This window comes from Meles meles, chromosome 14 (genome assembly GCF_922984935.1).
Source record: "Meles meles chromosome 14, mMelMel3.1 paternal haplotype, whole genome shotgun sequence".
In the NCBI taxonomy this organism is placed as follows: domain Eukaryota; kingdom Metazoa; phylum Chordata; class Mammalia; order Carnivora; family Mustelidae; genus Meles; species Meles meles.
In genome coordinates, this window is record NC_060079.1 from 80676055 (window position 1) to 80692980 (window position 16926).

The 16926-nt window shown below is 42.9% G+C and overlaps 1 long non-coding RNA gene across 1 annotated transcript; it reads right to left on the reverse strand.

The window, feature by feature from the left end:
• Positions 1–2879: 2879 nt before the first annotated feature.
• LOC123925129 lies at positions 2880–13237 on the reverse strand. The gene is made up of 3 exons (XR_006814917.1): positions 13108–13237; positions 4634–4744; positions 2880–3222 (listed from the first exon to the last, which is right to left on the reverse strand). It is a non-coding gene; the product is annotated as an uncharacterized LOC123925129 (long non-coding RNA).
• Between the last annotated feature and the right edge of the window lie 3689 nt (positions 13238–16926).

The following is a 16926-nucleotide window of genomic DNA, read 5'->3' on the forward strand; positions in this document are numbered from 1 at the left end:
CCTCACAATGAACGCAAAGACACATTAACAAAAATTCTTTTCACTTCCTAATGCTATGAAGAATCACCTCACTTTTATACATCCTTCCAATTAAGTTAAAATAATGTCTCATACTTACCTTCCTCTTAAATTGACTGCCCCCAACAGGCATTTACTGATCTGAAATGTAAATTGATCTAAATGTTGGTGCAAGAAAAAGAAAAAAAAATCCATTACTAAAATGTCAACAAGCTGTCTTCAATGTAATTTAAAGGGAGAAATCCACTTAAAAACTGGATTATTTTCTCCCCTCACATTCAGCATTACCAAAATCTCTCATCTCATTCTTTTCTTTTTTTCTTTTTTTCTTTCCTCTGAACCGTACAGTCACTGTTAAGATTTTCAGGCATAGCCTTCAGCTGGGATCTGTATCCCCAGCTCATTTCAAGGAGTAATCCTGTAAATCCGCACCAGAGCCCCACGCACACTGTGGACTGAATCCCGTCGCGGTGGGAATATTCTTTAATTGGGGTGGTTGCCTTCTGAGCTTTTCCATAAGACCTTGAAGAAGAGTTGGGGAGAAACGTTCATCTAAACTGATATTTGAGTTGAACTTTGCAAAATCACTATCCTTTTAATAATAACTTAATAAAAGAAGAAACGCCTTGAAGAAACGTAATTACAAAGCTCAAAGTAGAACCACACAAACCTCCTCAGAATCTTTACTCTTTATTGTCAGTGTATATTTTTAACAAGCTTTTCCCAAAAACACGTGGAGAACTGGAAAATCTTATTAGTGAAAGAACCATTTACCTTTAGATGACATTTGAAATTTGAACACCCACATGTTGACAGAGGGTTATTTAAAATGCAGAGGGCGAGGTGAATAAATAGAACACGGCAGATCCGAGGGGAATTCAGCAGCATGTGCTCGTCTTTATTTATTAGAATGTTTTGGGGTCTGTGAAGTCATATCTTTTGAAGCCATTCAATGTTGTCTGGGATCATATGACCAGACAGCCGAAGAAAAACATGAAAGCCCCACAGAGCTCCTATTTTCAAAGAACCAGAGAGGCGAATTTTTAGTCACTTTTTAGCCCAATAAATTTGGTAGAAACGAAAATAGAAAAGTAATGATAAAAAAAGAAGTCCGTGTGCAACTGACCGTGGTCCCCGTGCACACATACACAGTTTGGGCCCCTGAAGCTGATGCAGAAAAAAACATGTACGTGCCTCATCGAGGTCTATACCGTTGCTATTCACGTCTTGAAAATTCGAGAAGCCCGAAGAGGAGAGGCTTTCCTTCATGTTTATGCCAACCTCAAAGGCCGCCTGTAAATGCCGTCCTCTGTGGATTTCCTCCTCACTCACATAACCCCGTCCAGTCTCTCCTTCAGCTACGGCTCCTACCCTGTGATTATATATAAACTCCAGCCTCCCTCTGCATTAAAGACAAAAACAACAAAAGGCAAACAAGTTTTTAAAATGCCGTGAACATTACAAAGGAGCCTGAGACAATGGAATGTTCTGGAACAGGGGGACTGAGCCACCGAACCACACATGCGGAAAGGTGGTGTTTCACCCCATACACCCCATTTGTATCTTTCAGACCATGTGACTGGGCTGCCTGTTCAAAAGTAAATAAATATTTTTATGGGAAGGTGCCTGCAGCCCAGCCTAGCTCTATGGAAACAGAATCTGTCGGGAGGATCCCGGAATGTTCCCAATCACCAGCTCTCCGGGCAAAGCTGACATACAAGTACATACGCAGGGAAGGGCAGAGAGTTTAATCACGGACAGCCCGGCACAGACAGGCCCTGTGTGTCCGGTAATACAAAGAAATGCTGAGAAACCACCACGGCCAGAAAGAACTTCCCCGCTGGCCTGCTCTGATGCCTGGAATTCCTTTGTGAGACACTCCGCCCCCGTATGTCCGTGCACAACCCTGATGCCGGGTGGTATGCAGGGCAGTTCTCGCCTTCACCGACTCACCCTCCAATGTACTCACCTGCTGCCTCCTGATCAGCACAAGGTCTTCCTCGAAGGGACAGGCTCTACACACGCTCCACACTTCACCATCCCCTCTGATGCTTATTCGTTATGGAAACATCCCTTACTGGTACTTCCATGGCCACAGCTGTATCCACTAGCTGTATGCCAGGCCCTTGCCTAAATATTCCACAAGCATGAACTCACTTAGGGATGAAGGAACTGAGGGACTTACTAGCTCAGTTACTTTCTTCAGGTCACATCGCGGTTACCTGGCAAGTCAGATTCAAACCCAGATAGCCAGGCAAGAGCCACATTCTCAACAACCACGTCATGCTGCTTCCCAGCCTTATTTTGATATTCAGCAGCAAAGCTTCAATCCGATCACTTTCTGGTCAAAAACTTTTTTTTTTAATTTTATTTATTTATTTGACAGACAGAGATCACAAGCAGGCAGAGAGAGAAGGGGAGGCAGGCAGATAGAGAGAGGGGGAAACAGGCCCCCCACCGAGCAGAGAGCCCGATGTGGGGCTCGATCCCATGACCCCAGGATCATGACCTGAGCCAAAGGCAGAAGCTTAACCCACTGAGCCACTCAGGTGCCCTTCTGGTCAAAAACTTTTGATGTACCTTCAGTGACTATTGCAATGTTTAAAAATGCATAATTGGGAACGGACGGCTAGAATTTGATCTTATCTCTTCTTAACTTTACAGCCGTGTCTCCAACTATCCCCTTGTACCCATAGTGCGTATTCCAAATGGTAAATCAAATACATTATTTCTGATGTCAGGATTCCAATTTAAACATTTTTTTTCCCTCTGGTTTGAACTTTTCTCTATCGGGATCAAAATGTTCCCAGAAGTCTGTCTTTAGGCTACAACATTGATACATGTAGGAAAAATAAAAATTCAAACCAGAAGTAAGAGAGACCACGTTTAGCCTCTTACCTGAAACAACTGGTAGATGAGAAATGTATGTATGAAATAATGATTTCAAGGCACTGGGCATTAGACAACAGAGACAATGATGGCACAAACGGGCGGAGTCCTATCCTCGCCCCGGTGTGCTTCCTGCAGAGTTTCCCAGCGGCGCCACTGGGAGGGAACATCCAGGCCCAGTCTGGCAGACTCTGTGAGTTGAGGACACAGCTCTAGGAGAGGTCTAGAGGTGTGATGGTGTTACAGTGTGCAGGGCAGAGGATCCCAGAGCCAGGGACAACTTCAGGAGTCCTAATAGAGGTGTAATTGGAGTCCCTGTAAGGAGAGGAGAGGATAAGGAGAAAGAAAAAAAATGATCAAGGATTTAAAAGCCAAAATTTTTTCAAAATTTGATGAACACTATATACCCACGCATCCAAGAAGTTCAACAAGCTCCAAGGAAAAGAAACGTGAAGAAAACTACACAAAGACATGTAAAATCAAATTGCTCAAAACCAGTGAAAAGGCACACAATCGATCCAAAATGAGGCAGGAAACGAGCAAAAGAAAAAACAAAGAGCAGCTGAGACAAAGAGAAAGCAAAAGCAGGATGGCAGATAGAAACCCAGTCATAACGATATTAAATATAATGGCGTAAATATAGCACAAAAAATGCAATCATTGTCAAATTAGACCAAAAAAAAGCAAAATCCAACCATACACTGCCTTCAACAAACCCACCTGAAATATAAAACACGTGTGGGTTAAAGGTAAATGGGTGGAGAAAGGTATACCATGCTAACACTATCAAAAGAAAGCGGGAATGGCTATGTTAACATCAGACAAAGCAAAGAAAATCATTAGAGATTTTTTTAGAGACCTCTCGTCGCTGATGAAAACTTGAAACTCACACATCCGAGAATTCAGCAAAGCCCACACAAAAGAAAGACGAAGAAAAGTACACAATGGCACATCAAAATCAGGTTGCAGTTCTTTGCTCCACGTCAAAATGAGCAAATACTCTCACCATCGAAACTCGAGATTCCAAGCAGGAATGTGAGAGTCCGGAGGCTTCCACAGGGCACAGGGGGCTACCACTGGTTCATGCTAAAACCAATGACAGGAAAAAAAAAAAAAAAAAACTGAGGTAGGAGAGGCAGCCACGTACCGCGAGTAGGTGCCACAGATTTCTTTTTATGTTTTTATTTTAATCACCCGGGACTCATCACAAGGAGTGCACTCCTTAACTTGCATCCCCTCACTCCCCCAACCCGCACCACCCTCCCCTGTGGCGACTATCAGTGTGTCCTTTGTAGTTAAGAGTCTGTTTCCCTGGGTGCCTCTCTCTCTCTCTTTTTTCTTTCCTCATTTATTTTGTTTCTTGAATTCCAAACATGAGCGAGATCATGCAGTATTTGTCCTCCTCTGACTTATTTCCCTTAGCGTTATACTCTCTAGCTCCATCCATGTTGCTGCACATGGAAAGATCTTACTCTGTTTTCATGTCTGGGTAATACACTACTGTATATATACATGTCTTCTTCGTGTGTTCCTCTACTGATGCACACTTGGGCTGCTTCCGTATCCTGGCTATTGTAAATAATGTGGCTAGAAACATCGGGGGGCATGGATCCCTTCGAATTAGTGTTTTTATGGAGCCACAACTTTTGTCTCGGATCCCTTGAGAAGTGGTTGAAGGACTCTGTGCAAGGCAGTGGCATGAACAAATGTCAGAGGAGAAACACACCTTTCCGAGAGCGGGTTCAAACACACTTGCGGGGAGGAACAGGGTCCATAGGAGAGCAGGTAGTAGGAAGCAGCAGCTGTGAGCGGGAAAGGAGAGCGAGGGCGGGAACGCCTGTGAGTGTACAAAGATCAGGGAAAACACCGTCATAACAATCCAGAAACGGGGAGCCTTCTCACTACTCAATTATCACCTACCTTCCAGGTAGGCGCTGTGAACATCCGGACGGCCCCCGTTGTCTTCTCATCGTTCATCTCCAGCACGGGGCTTAAAGCCCACCATAAGTATGTTTAGAACGAACGAGAGAATGGCTCTGATCGAGACTTCTATTTTTATTTGGTACTTAAAATCAGATACACGGATATTTATAATTGTAGAAATTTCTGACATGTAAATTTTGAAGGGAAAAAAATATACCCAATCCAACCTTAGTCACGTCTTTTCTTCAACATTGCTCCAACCGCATATATAATCCTAGATACATTGGATACATTGCATATCTAATTACAATAAAATCATAGATTGCGTTAGAATGACTCAAGGATAAAACAGTTGGGTTTGGTTCGTGTCTTTTGGAAACCATATCATAACTGTATTGTTTCCTTGGGAGATCGCCACACCCCCAAGTACACAGGAAAGCACACGTTCTGTGAAGAGCAAAGAGGGGAGGAGGAGAACAAGAAGGGAGACTTTTTTTAGTAATTACAATTTCAGACTAAAAATGTACCACTGGCAACATTCCCATTTTTCATTGAATTTCCTTTCATCTCTATTAACATTGAATATCACTTCAGAAAACAAAACCGCAACAGAAATTAAAATGTGTTAACTAAAATTTGGAGATGTTCATGTTGTGCTACAGCTTTGCATTTTGAATTACTTCCCAAGATAAAAATTTTCCCCTGTTTAATCTCAAATCTTTAAAGTCATTTTACTACTGTTTCTCCCAATCATCTATGTGCTAAAAATTACACTTTTAAGCAGAAATAAATACATATTCTCACGCATAGTGCAGGAGATTTGCCCACAATTAGACACTTATGGCAAAACGAAAGAAGCCAAGTTTTGGAATCACAAAATCTAGTTCTGTGAGTTACTGACTAGGTGGCCTCAGTGATTCTCTTAGAGACACTCAGTTTCCGTATCTGTAAAATGGGAACATATTAGACACTCGTACATGATTCCAAATACTCTCTGCCCCAACACTTAGTCCATCCACTGCTGAAGAGAACAGCTGCCCAACTCCCACCAGCTTGGAGAAGGTAAAAGGAGGCAGCACCTGGTTTCAGGCCGCACCAGGCTGTCTCTCAACACCTCCATGTGGGCTATCCACGGACCATGTTCCAGCAGATGCAAACAGAGGGGTGAGCCGCTTAGCCTCTGCTCATTAACCTTGGCTGATGATGGGATGATGGAAGCAGGTGAGTAAACCCTTCCCTTCTGCACACCAGCTAGAGAGTTCCAGGTGCATTTCTTCAGCCTTTCAAAAGGCCCCATGGAATCAAGCGCAGACTGTTGGTGGGCAGCTTCAAAGTGCATATTTGCGTCGGCTTTCCCTCTGTCCCTGTCTCAGTCCCCAGTCTTCTACTCCTGCTCTCTGGTGTTATTCACTGGACACAGGCTTTGCTTTCAAAGGAAACAGGACAAAAGGCAGAACAGAAGAAAGAATGTTTCTGAATTCCCCGGGAAGGCCAGGGGTGAGAACAAGCACTTTCCCAGGTCCGGATCCTGTCCTAAGTGCTTTGCATTCAATAACTTGGTAAACCTCCCCACAACCCAGTGAGGCAGGTAGGAACATCATCTCCTCTTTGTAGAGAAGAATGGCTCAGAGATGTTCGGTATTTTATCCGAGATCACACAGCTATGAAGCGGCTCCTGAGCCTGAAATGGTTCCCTTACTTTCAGCCACTAAAGCACAGAGTAGGTACCAGAGGAGGCGTGGCTGAACATTTTTAGGGTGCTATTGCAGGCTTTGAAGGCTGGAAAATTAGGAGGGACACCAAGGAATTGAGAGCAACTGGGATGATAAGTCTGCTTGCAGGGTAAGCTGGTATTCACAGCCGCTTTGATCTCCAAGAGATGAGACGGCCAGAGGAGCTCTGCTCCGTACACACAGGGAGGCAGAGCTCGCCTTCCCTACTGGCGTATAAAAATAGTAGTACGACTAAATTGATTTAGATGCTGAGTTTCCTGCTTAAATCCCACTTATCCTATTGACTTTAAACACAGCCTTTTGCTTTCATTGTAGATTTCCTCCATTATCTATCCCCTCAAGGTAACTCCCACGAACAGATGTCTATCTAGCCCAGATGCAGGAAAGCTTCAGGTCCAAAATCCCCTTATCAAAGGAGACTGCAGCCTGTTTTCCCCATTTAAAGGCCAACGAGATCTAGGTACAAGAAATAAAGATAGAGCCAGCAAGGAAAAGCCAGGGCCCCCAGACCTTTGGCTGTGTACACCAAAGACTGCTGTCCTGACAGGACAAGCAGATAAGAAAAGCTTCTAAGGTAGCAGCAATCGGGAGGGCTTGGCTTCTGTCCTGGCAGTCCCAGGTCTCTACAAATTGGCTGTTACGAACTCCGGAAGTGGGGAAGAGGCTCTGTCACTGAATCAGCTTTGGTGTTGGGCTCCGTTCAGTCTCAAAATCAAAATATCAAAATGTGACTTTAGAATCCGCAGGCCTGGCAAAACTGAGCCCAGGGCTTTGCCTCCTCTGAGGGCCGCTGGGATCCAGCCAGAGATCCAAGCCCGTGCTTACTCCTGGGACGTAACCCAGGCTCTCACTTTTTGTTTGTTTCATCTACATTGAAAAGGAAACACATTGCATTTCTCCCAAGAGAAGCAAATCAGAAAGACAAAAATTCGACTTCGTGATAGGTCTTTAAAGTTATCACCCAAGACCATAAAAATTTAACACTGTTTCAAGAAAAACAGACTCACAGAGGATATATGCCGTCAGCTGTGAGTTTATAGGATTTCTCAAGATGCTGCTTTTGATTTGTAAACAGGGAAGTCCTATAAAGTATTTGGCATTCGGATACAAGGAACTAGCAAGGGTTTTCCTAACTATAAATAAGGTTTTGTTTTTGTTTTTTTTTAATTTTTCAGAAGGCTGGATGCTGTAATGTATCCTGGGGTTGTGACAGAGGGCTCTGGCCTGGCCAGGCCACCAGCCCAGCCCAGACATCAGGACATGGGACACAGAGACACAAGAGGTTTCTGAGAAACATATGTGACCCCACCAATTAAACTGCCATGAAAAGTGTGCCTATTTTATTAAGAGGAGAAAAAATTCACCTAAATATTACAAAGGAATTGCCAAGAGCATTGATTAGCTCACCTGAATGAAAACCTACTGCCTTGTTAGGAGGAAAAGCAATTTTCTAAAAACAACCCAGTGAATCTGGTCATGACCTCAACATCACTTGTAAGCTCATTTCGTAGAAAGGTGATCAAAATCTCAACTCGAATGTTTTCTGCAGCTGCTCTTGCTTGCTATTTCCTGAAATCTGGAGTTCTACTTTTTGGGAAAAGATAATTTCTGCATGATCTTTTTTCAAAGGTTTGCAGCATATTCCCCTTGGAAATCTCTTTTTTGAGCCTATACGGTATTACCAGATCATGCAGAAGTGACCTTATTTGCCCCTCAGAGAAATACATACATTTGAATTTTAAAATGAAGAATATCAAATTTTAAAAATAAAATTGATTCTAAGTACAGCTCAGTCTACTTTGACTTGAGAAACATCTTCTATGGCATCTACATTTGCACCAGACACGTCAATACCTGACACAACCACCACCAAAAATCTGAGAAGAACTTTGCCGTTATGTTTACGAACTCCATTTTTGTAAAAAATAAAATAAATAAGCCAGACCAGACAAAAATTCCTGCACAATTTACCTAATACTTTACTGAGAGCTAAAAGAACACCTTTTTTTTTAATTTATTTATTTTTTCAGCGTAACAGTATTCATTGTTTTTGCACAACACCCAGTGCTCCATGCAAAATGTGCCCTCCCTATTACCCACCACCTGTTCCCCCAACCTCCCACCCCTGACCCTTCAAAACCCTCAAGTTGTTTTTCAGAGTCCATAGTCTAAAAGAACACCTTTTAATTTGAACACTTTTATTAGGCCAATCCAAGAATTTTCCCCACATTTCTGCTATTTTAATTTAATGCATGGGGAAAGTCAACTCAGAGCGCAAAAACGTTAGCCACTTGCAAGGCCTGACTCTTCCAACATCATTAACGATCACTACTGTCAGGTAAGACAATTACTTTTAAACGCGCTCTAAACCTTATTTACACTGTGTGAAGGCCACGAAGTTGGCATTGCGCTGACTTCCAGGTGTTGCCATGAACAGGTAAAATGCAACACAAAGCAGCACTCTTTTGTGCAAAATAACCCGACGGGATAACCAGAGACTAGGACGCCTAGCCCCAGTGTAGGGAGTTACTTTGTAAAACTAATCACTATATACTGAATGTATATGAAAATAATGAATTGCATTTTGCAGAACATATATTTGAGAATGTGATACATTCAAAAGTCATATGACTTTTGCCAAGAAAAATAGATAATTATGAGCATTCTGTAGAATTATGTGTGTTATCTGCTCCAATCACTTAAATCCAGGCAAGCTGGGCTGTACCATATACAGGACAGGTTGGTGCCACGGGCCAGCAACGGTGACCAAGAATCAAGCCAACAACAACAGTCTGTTGTCCGGGAACCCTAAATCCTACTCCCTTACAAATGTCTCGAATTTTATTGAAAAGATTACATTCTATGTCTCTGTTTTACCTGAACTCTAGCTTTTTTTTTTTTAAGATTTTATTTATTTATTTGACAGAGAGACATCACAAGTAGGCAGAGAGGCAGGGAGAGAGAGAGGGGGAAGGAGGCTCCCCGCTGAGTAGAGAGTCCAATGTGGGACTCGATCCCAGGACCCTGAGATCATGACCTGGGCCGAAGACAGAGGCTTAACTCACTGAGCCACCCAGGCGCCCCACCTGAACTCTAGCTTTAAGGGATAATAAAAATAAGAGGAATTAAAAGACTAGTATAAAAAATATCCAGATCCAAATTCTGCATCCATCGGAACGCGCAATCACATTATTGGCTTAGGGAAGTTCATACCTAGATTTTAGAAGTTAGTGTTTCGTGCGTTTTGTTGAAAGGAAATAAAAGCTCACTTGCAAAGTTTTATACACAATTAAGCCTCACATACATCCTCTGCCTCATAAAAAGAAACTATGCTTAAGCAGTCAATGTTCGGCTTTGTTTCGTCAAATGCCAGAGCACCCCGTGCCTCCTCTGTAAGTAGACTTAATACTTATTTCTTGTATTTATCAGGTGCATAAGTATTAGTGCTCTTAATGGCAACCATAATGATAAGCTCCACTTAATTACAGGGCAGGTGTTGAAGTTACTTTGTTAACACATATGTGTATTCTATGGTTATTCCACTGCTATTCATTTATTATATTATTATCTGAGGGCATCAACAGATGCTTATTCGGTAGACATGTGGAACCCATGAGGTTAAAAGAAAGAAGTAAAGGGGATTTTTACTTTTCTGTGTTAAGGCAACTTTTGGTCTAGATTGCAGAAAGAGTAAGGGGTGAGCTGAGGAGAAATCAGGATTGCAAAAAAGAAAGCAGAGTTTAATCAAAGTGAGACATTGAGTCAGTTTCAGTGACACAATTCTAGTGGTAGCATTTAACTCAAATTGGATCTAACATGGATCCTTTTAACTCACATATATATTTAAGTTTTATCTTCGTCTTTACAAGTCTGACATCAAAGGTCTTTCAGTAAAGTGCAGTGGTGTTAGAATGTTATCTGTGGTCCTTTGTGGAATTTCCAAAGAAATATTCTGAAATTGAGAAAATTAACTTTATATTTTAAATGCTTACGTTTAAAATTTGGCCCATAAATAGAGTAATGTAAAATGAGAAATTAAAAGGTCATATTCTGTTTTCACTTTAAAAGTCTTTGCAGTTGCCTAGGACATGAGAAAATTTCAGTCTTCAACTCAGGTATTCTTCAAAAATGTGATTATTCTGAAAGAACAATATTTTAAAAAATAATTTATGGTTAGAAGACAATCAAAAGAGTAATATTGTTTTTAGACCATAAGAATTCTTAGCCTCTCTAGAAAATCAAAACAAAACGAAACAAAATGCAATCCCACTTTCCACAATGCCAGTACTACAGTAGTAATGAAGCTTGCCAGATAAAATTAATAGTGTAATTGTATTATTTTCTAATTAAATTGGGCACAAACCAGTAAAACAGAAGCCAAAAGAGAGAGAGAGAGAGCAAAAGCGAGAGAACTCTGGCGCTACTAATTGACTCTGGCCTCCGGTGATTTTAAATGTCTCAGGTCAAGCAACAAACACACATTTAATTTCCGAGAAAAATGTATTTTCTATTCCCTTCTCTATTATTCACCAAATTAAGGTACCAGGCATGGCATGTGTAAAGAGTTCAACCAATCAAATTCTTGGAAGTAGACAGGAAATATTTATTTTGAAAAGCTGTTTATCAGTCTAAAATTTTAACAACCAACGATGCTTTTTTTTTTTTTGGAAGAAATGGATTATCTATTTTAATATAATGCAAAGGAGGATTTCAACATGAAATACCAATTGAAATACCAACATGAATGTCAATTAATTAAATAATTTCAAATAAGTTGTTCTTATTTTTAAGTTTTGTGAAAGAGTAGTACTTGCCCCTAATCATTGTGAAATGTTTGAATAAACACTTGCTATGTGAATTTGAATGTCTTTTCTTTTGCTGTTCTAACACTATTTCAGCGTAATTAGTCCATATGACTAATTACAAACACACATACAAACAGACGCTTGTTTTTAAACTTGTTCAGATAAATTAAAATAAGAATGGATCTCTTGGCGTTGTGCAGTGCACGACCTACCCAAGTGTATATGGCGGCCATGTTGATTGGTATATTTAATCATTTTACAATTACTATTTCAAGCTAAATCATGATGTTATGACTATGTCCCTTTTGGTTGGGGCAAAACTTTAGATACATTGCTATATTGTTACATGTCACAGAAGAGAAGTAGGGCCCATAGCAACAGAGGAAGAATAAATGCCTCAGTGAGATTCCAAGAGCATTAGTCATTTGACAGCGGCCCCTTGTTCACAACAAAGCAAGGGCAAGCTCAATCCTTTCTGCTACACTGAAGGACAGGGAAAAGACTGATACTAGAGTCTGAAAGTTAAGAAGAAATGACAACTCTTAAAATGTGCTGTAGCTCTGAATGCTCAAGAAAATATGAAAGTAATTTTCTAAGCCTATTCCTTGATGTTTCTTTTTTAAAAAGAAACATGATCTCTTGAAGCCTTTGATTAGAGAAGGGTGTAATCACTCTTTTTAATTCACTCTGATTTCACCTCAAAAGGGACGCGCAAATTCTCTTATCCCAGGTTGGCTCTCACTTCAAACCAGAGGAAGGAAAAAAAAAAAAAAAAAAGTCAAGTCAATTTGAAGAGCTCTTCCCAAAGCCTTGGAACTTCAGGGGTATTGACAGATACTAAACTACAATGTAAAAGAAAAAAAGAAATGGATGGCCCTTATCGGGTCTGAGACAAGTCAGAAGAATTTTTAGTTTAAATACGTAACACGGACCATGAGCAACACTCGGGCCTGTGGGATAACCCCTAAGTCAGGCGCAACAGATGCCTACTTCAAAGATGATTTCTGTTGTTTATCTGCATTCTCTAATGCCTCTAAGTGACCATGCATCCCTTGTAAGAAGAAGAATGAAAGTTGCCCTTATGTAAAAAAAATAGATATAAATTATATATTGTGTTTAACGATTTTTTTTTTTTAAATCTCGGAATGTGTTCATTTCAGGGGTGGAGGTGAGAGATTCTGCTTAGTAGAGCACGTTTAAGGAGGAGGAAGGGGAGAAAGGGAGGAGGAGAAGGGGGGGGGGTGTTGAAAGGAAGAGGGGGGAGAAGGAGGGAAAGGAGGGGAGGAGGCGGGAGAGAAGAGCGCCGCCACCACCGTGTTAATTGATAAGCGCCGGCCCAATAAAGGAATGGGAAGGGCCGCGAAGCCAGGGCAGCGGGGGCAGCGAGCACGCCCGACCCGGGGAGCCTGTCCAACTAATCGGCCCGTTTGTTTTCACAGCTTTGCTCGGAACATTTGCAGGGCTGGCCCGGCACTCCCTGCGGAGCCTGAGAGCGAGTGGCCGGCCAAGATACCGGCGGCCCAGGGCCTCACCTGCGCTGCCAGATACTCCGACCGAAAAAACACACCGCGCTTTGTCAAAACAGCCGTGGAAGCGGCGCGCTCATTGTCCCCCCCGCGGCCCCTGTCCCCGCTGCCAAGGTACACGCGGGAGAGATCCTCTTTGAAACTCCCGGCGAGGCGGGGGCGGTGTGACGGAGGAAGGGAACAGGAGCGCTCCCCGGGGAGCCCGGGCTCTACCTGGAACGCGCTGCGCCAGACGCAGTAAATCAGGTTCCCACCGCCGCAGCCTGAGTCAGCACCTGGCCGCGGCGTGACTCAGACGCGAGGAAACCCGAGGATCAAGAAGGGGCTCCAGGCTTCATGGGAGCTTTCTAATTCCCTCTGTCCCGCTGGAGTCACATGGTTTAAAGAAAAAAAATAAAAAATAAAAAGACCGAGCCTGCACAGAAACCGAAGGCGGAATCCGTGCGCTTTGTCTTCCCTTTGTTTGCGCGCGGAGCGAGCCTCGCGGTCGCCTTGGTTGGGTTCGCCGTTCGCCGCCCGCGGCAGCGCCTGTGATAAGAACTTTCTGATGAAGCTCGAAACCTTTGGCACAGATCAGCAATGCCTAATTATGAAATATCTAATAATACGTTCCTTGTGTTTCTCTGACAACCGCATGTTCGGCATCCGGGGGGCTGACGGTCCATCAGACCGCGCGGGAGGGCGGCGCGGGTGGCCCTCCCTTACCCGGCCCCGCGCGCGGGAGCCCGAGTCTTCCTGAGACGCGCGCCTCCTGCAAGAGGACACAGGTGATGCACGAAAGCAGTTTGTTGAAAGTAAATTTTGCGCCCCGGGCGGGGGCGGGGGGAGATCAAGTGTGGCTTGGCAACTAAAACGAGCAGGGATGAGGTATCTTTTAATTAACATTCTTCAAGTGGCGGAGTGTTCCCGCGTTGCCGCTGTCAGGTGTCCTGCCTCATCTTCTGTCTTCTTCAGAGTGCGGATTTCTAAAAATACAGCAGGCGACGGTGGAACCGGCGGGAGAAAGCGGAGCGCGGCTCTATACATATGGAAATCAGCTCGCTCGGGCGCTACGTGGAACAATGGTGGCAAAATCTGTATCAAAGGAGACGGGAACCTGCGAGGCTTTCCCTTTGTGCGGAGCGTGTGTGAACCCCGACTTAATGAGCTGCAGCGAGAGGTGCCACTTCGAACAAAAAATGCTCGGCCACCTCCGCTCTCCACCCCACGGGCTCCCTGAAAAGTACATAAAAGGGGCTGCTCGTGAGAGAGATTTACCCCATACACTTGACACTTGATCAAAGCGCGCGCACTTGCCTCCCCGAAACAGAAGTGAAAGACACCGAAAAGCTGCCCGGCGATTGCAGGGGGGTTTCCTCCAGACCTTCTGGGGAAACAATGATGCAGTCCTGTCCCCGGACAGGCGTTAAGATCCACTTTCCAGAACGCAATCACGGATTCTTACGCAGAATTGAGAGGGTGTCCGTGCTCCCCCGTGGGGGACTTTGCCAGGCTGGCTGCCGTGGGGCCGGCCGGTGAGGAAGGGGCCCTGTCTCTCCAGGGACCAGGCTTCCACAGAGAGCACCCAGCCTCAGAACCGCCTCCCGCCACCTCTCCGCCACTGACCTTCCAGGAAACCTGAAATGCACGGAGTATCTGAATCTTTGAAACAAAAGACTCAAAAACAGAGGATTTAATCCAGCTTCACCTTCCAGATGTTGAAGTCATCCCCGATGACTTGTTCTGGCTTGTTGTGTATCTCAGGGTTGTATCTCCAGGACTCAGACACTTGAAAAGTACCAAGCCTTTGGCTCCTTTAGATATTTTCTAGCCTTTCACTAAATTAGCTTGTTAGACCTGATGATAGACAATTGATTTTTTTTTTATTTTATTTTTCCTGGATTGAACAAATAGCTCGATTATTTTGTACTATGTTATCACCACCAGGACTGAACTCTCCATGAAAAAATTAGGTATTTTTTTCCCCTAGATATGTTAACTGTTTCTAGCAAAGAGCAATCTTTAAATCCCTGGATCCCTCCAAAAGTTAATACATCACCAGGCAGCAAAAAGGTTCCCCCCCCCCCCTTTCCTTGCTTGGTAGGATCACAGTTCATTAATTGCAGAGTTCTGGCGTCTGCTGGTCCCCTGAGGGCTCACAGGCACCTCCTCTCAGGAGAGCAGAAATCACTTTCACTGATCAAGGAAAGGTGATTGCCGATCTTTAAAACAGTTTTCAAAGACAGCTAATCGGTAGAAATGGCCTCAGATGTGCGGCTAATCTCATCATTCAAATTTCCTGGTGGTTCTGTTTTGCTCTGGCTGATAACACTTTATCAGACTGTAAGGGAACTTCACTCTGATCTGGACTTGGGCATTGCAACAAAATATATACATACCTTTGATATCTTACTTTTTGGAAAGCCAGGGAGTTTAGCTGATACAGTATCGAAGTACAAAGCTGGAGTCCTGAGGTCTAGACTCAGCTTCAGCCACCAAACTGTAACTCAATGGGCTTAGTTTTGACAATCGTATTAAACACAAATCACTGGAAAAATTTACTGTTGGGGTCTTTCCTGAACTAAGTATGTAGAGCAAAATGAAAAGATACAAGCAGAAGTGCTTACAAGCAACCCAGAAAGCACTTCTGAAACACTGTGCTAAAAATTTAAAATTTAAAATTAACTTTAAATTTATTTAACACCTCTTGAGGAAAAAATTATTTAATGCCCCTGAGACACTAACCTATGTGGAAAAATTAATGCTTGTATTTGACTTTTTCTTGTTATAAAAAAATAAAAATTAAAAATATATGTATTCTTAAGATCTCTTTTTTAAAAAGCAAAATACAGGCAAGAGAACCAATCGAGGACTCATACGTGTTACCAGCACCAGATGATCCAAAGCTGTATGAAAACAAAAAAGCTTAAAAAAAAAATTAATGAACACTTTGGGAAACTGTTTGGCAGTTTCTTACAAAACTGAGCACATTCTTACCATATAATCCAGTATGTGTGCCCGTTGGTATTTTCCAAAATGATTTGAAAGCTTATGTCCGCACAAAGACCTCAACATGAATAGCAGCTTTATTCATAATTGCCAAAACGTGGAAGCAAGCAAATGTCCTTCAGTACATGAATGGATAAACAAGCTACCCGGATAATTAAATATTATTCAGCGATAGAAAGAAATGAGCTATCAAGCCTCCAAAAGACACGAAGGAACACTTCAATGCATATTGCTACAGGAAACAAACCAATCTGGAAAGGTGGTGTATGATTCCAACTACATAGCATTCTGGGAAGGGCAAACTGTGGAGACCGCACAAAGACGTGTTTCCCAGGGCTCGGGGCATGGGGTAAAGGAGGACGAGGTGAAATACAGGGTTCTCTAGGGCCGGGGAACTCTTCTGTATAAGGCTGAAATGGTGGGTATGTAGTGATACATTTGTCTGAACCCAAAGAAGATACAACATAAAGAGGGAAGCTTCGTGTAAACGTGGGGTTGTAACGATGGGTCAGTATTGGCTTGTCAGCTGTAACAGACCATGTGAATGCAAGATGTTAGGAACCGGGAAAACAGACTGAGTAGGGGAAGAGCACAAAAGGGGATACAGGGGAATTCTGTACTCCCTGCTCCATTTCCCTGGAGACCCAAAATGTCTGTAAAGATAAAGTCTATTAATCAAAAAAAAAAAAAAATTAACAGTTCTAAAAACATACACTAATAATACAAAATGTCATTGAAAGTGCCTATGAATGTCACTCCAGAAATAAGCCTTTTAACAAGCTAAGCATTTTTAAATCTGTACTATTCAGCCTGGGGATAAAAGTCGCCACGAATGTTTTTCCTTTGCCGATAAATTATTTCCTTTCTTCGCATGGGAGGGATTAATTATTTGGACCCCAAAACTTCTTTGTGTTTGTAGCCTATGAAAGGGAAAAATCGTCTCAATGCCCCACTTGACTTTACCAGTATAACCCGGGCACAATGAGACACCTTCCACTTGCCCCTACTAAATCTGTTCCACTTTGACAGCTCATTACTTTGTAG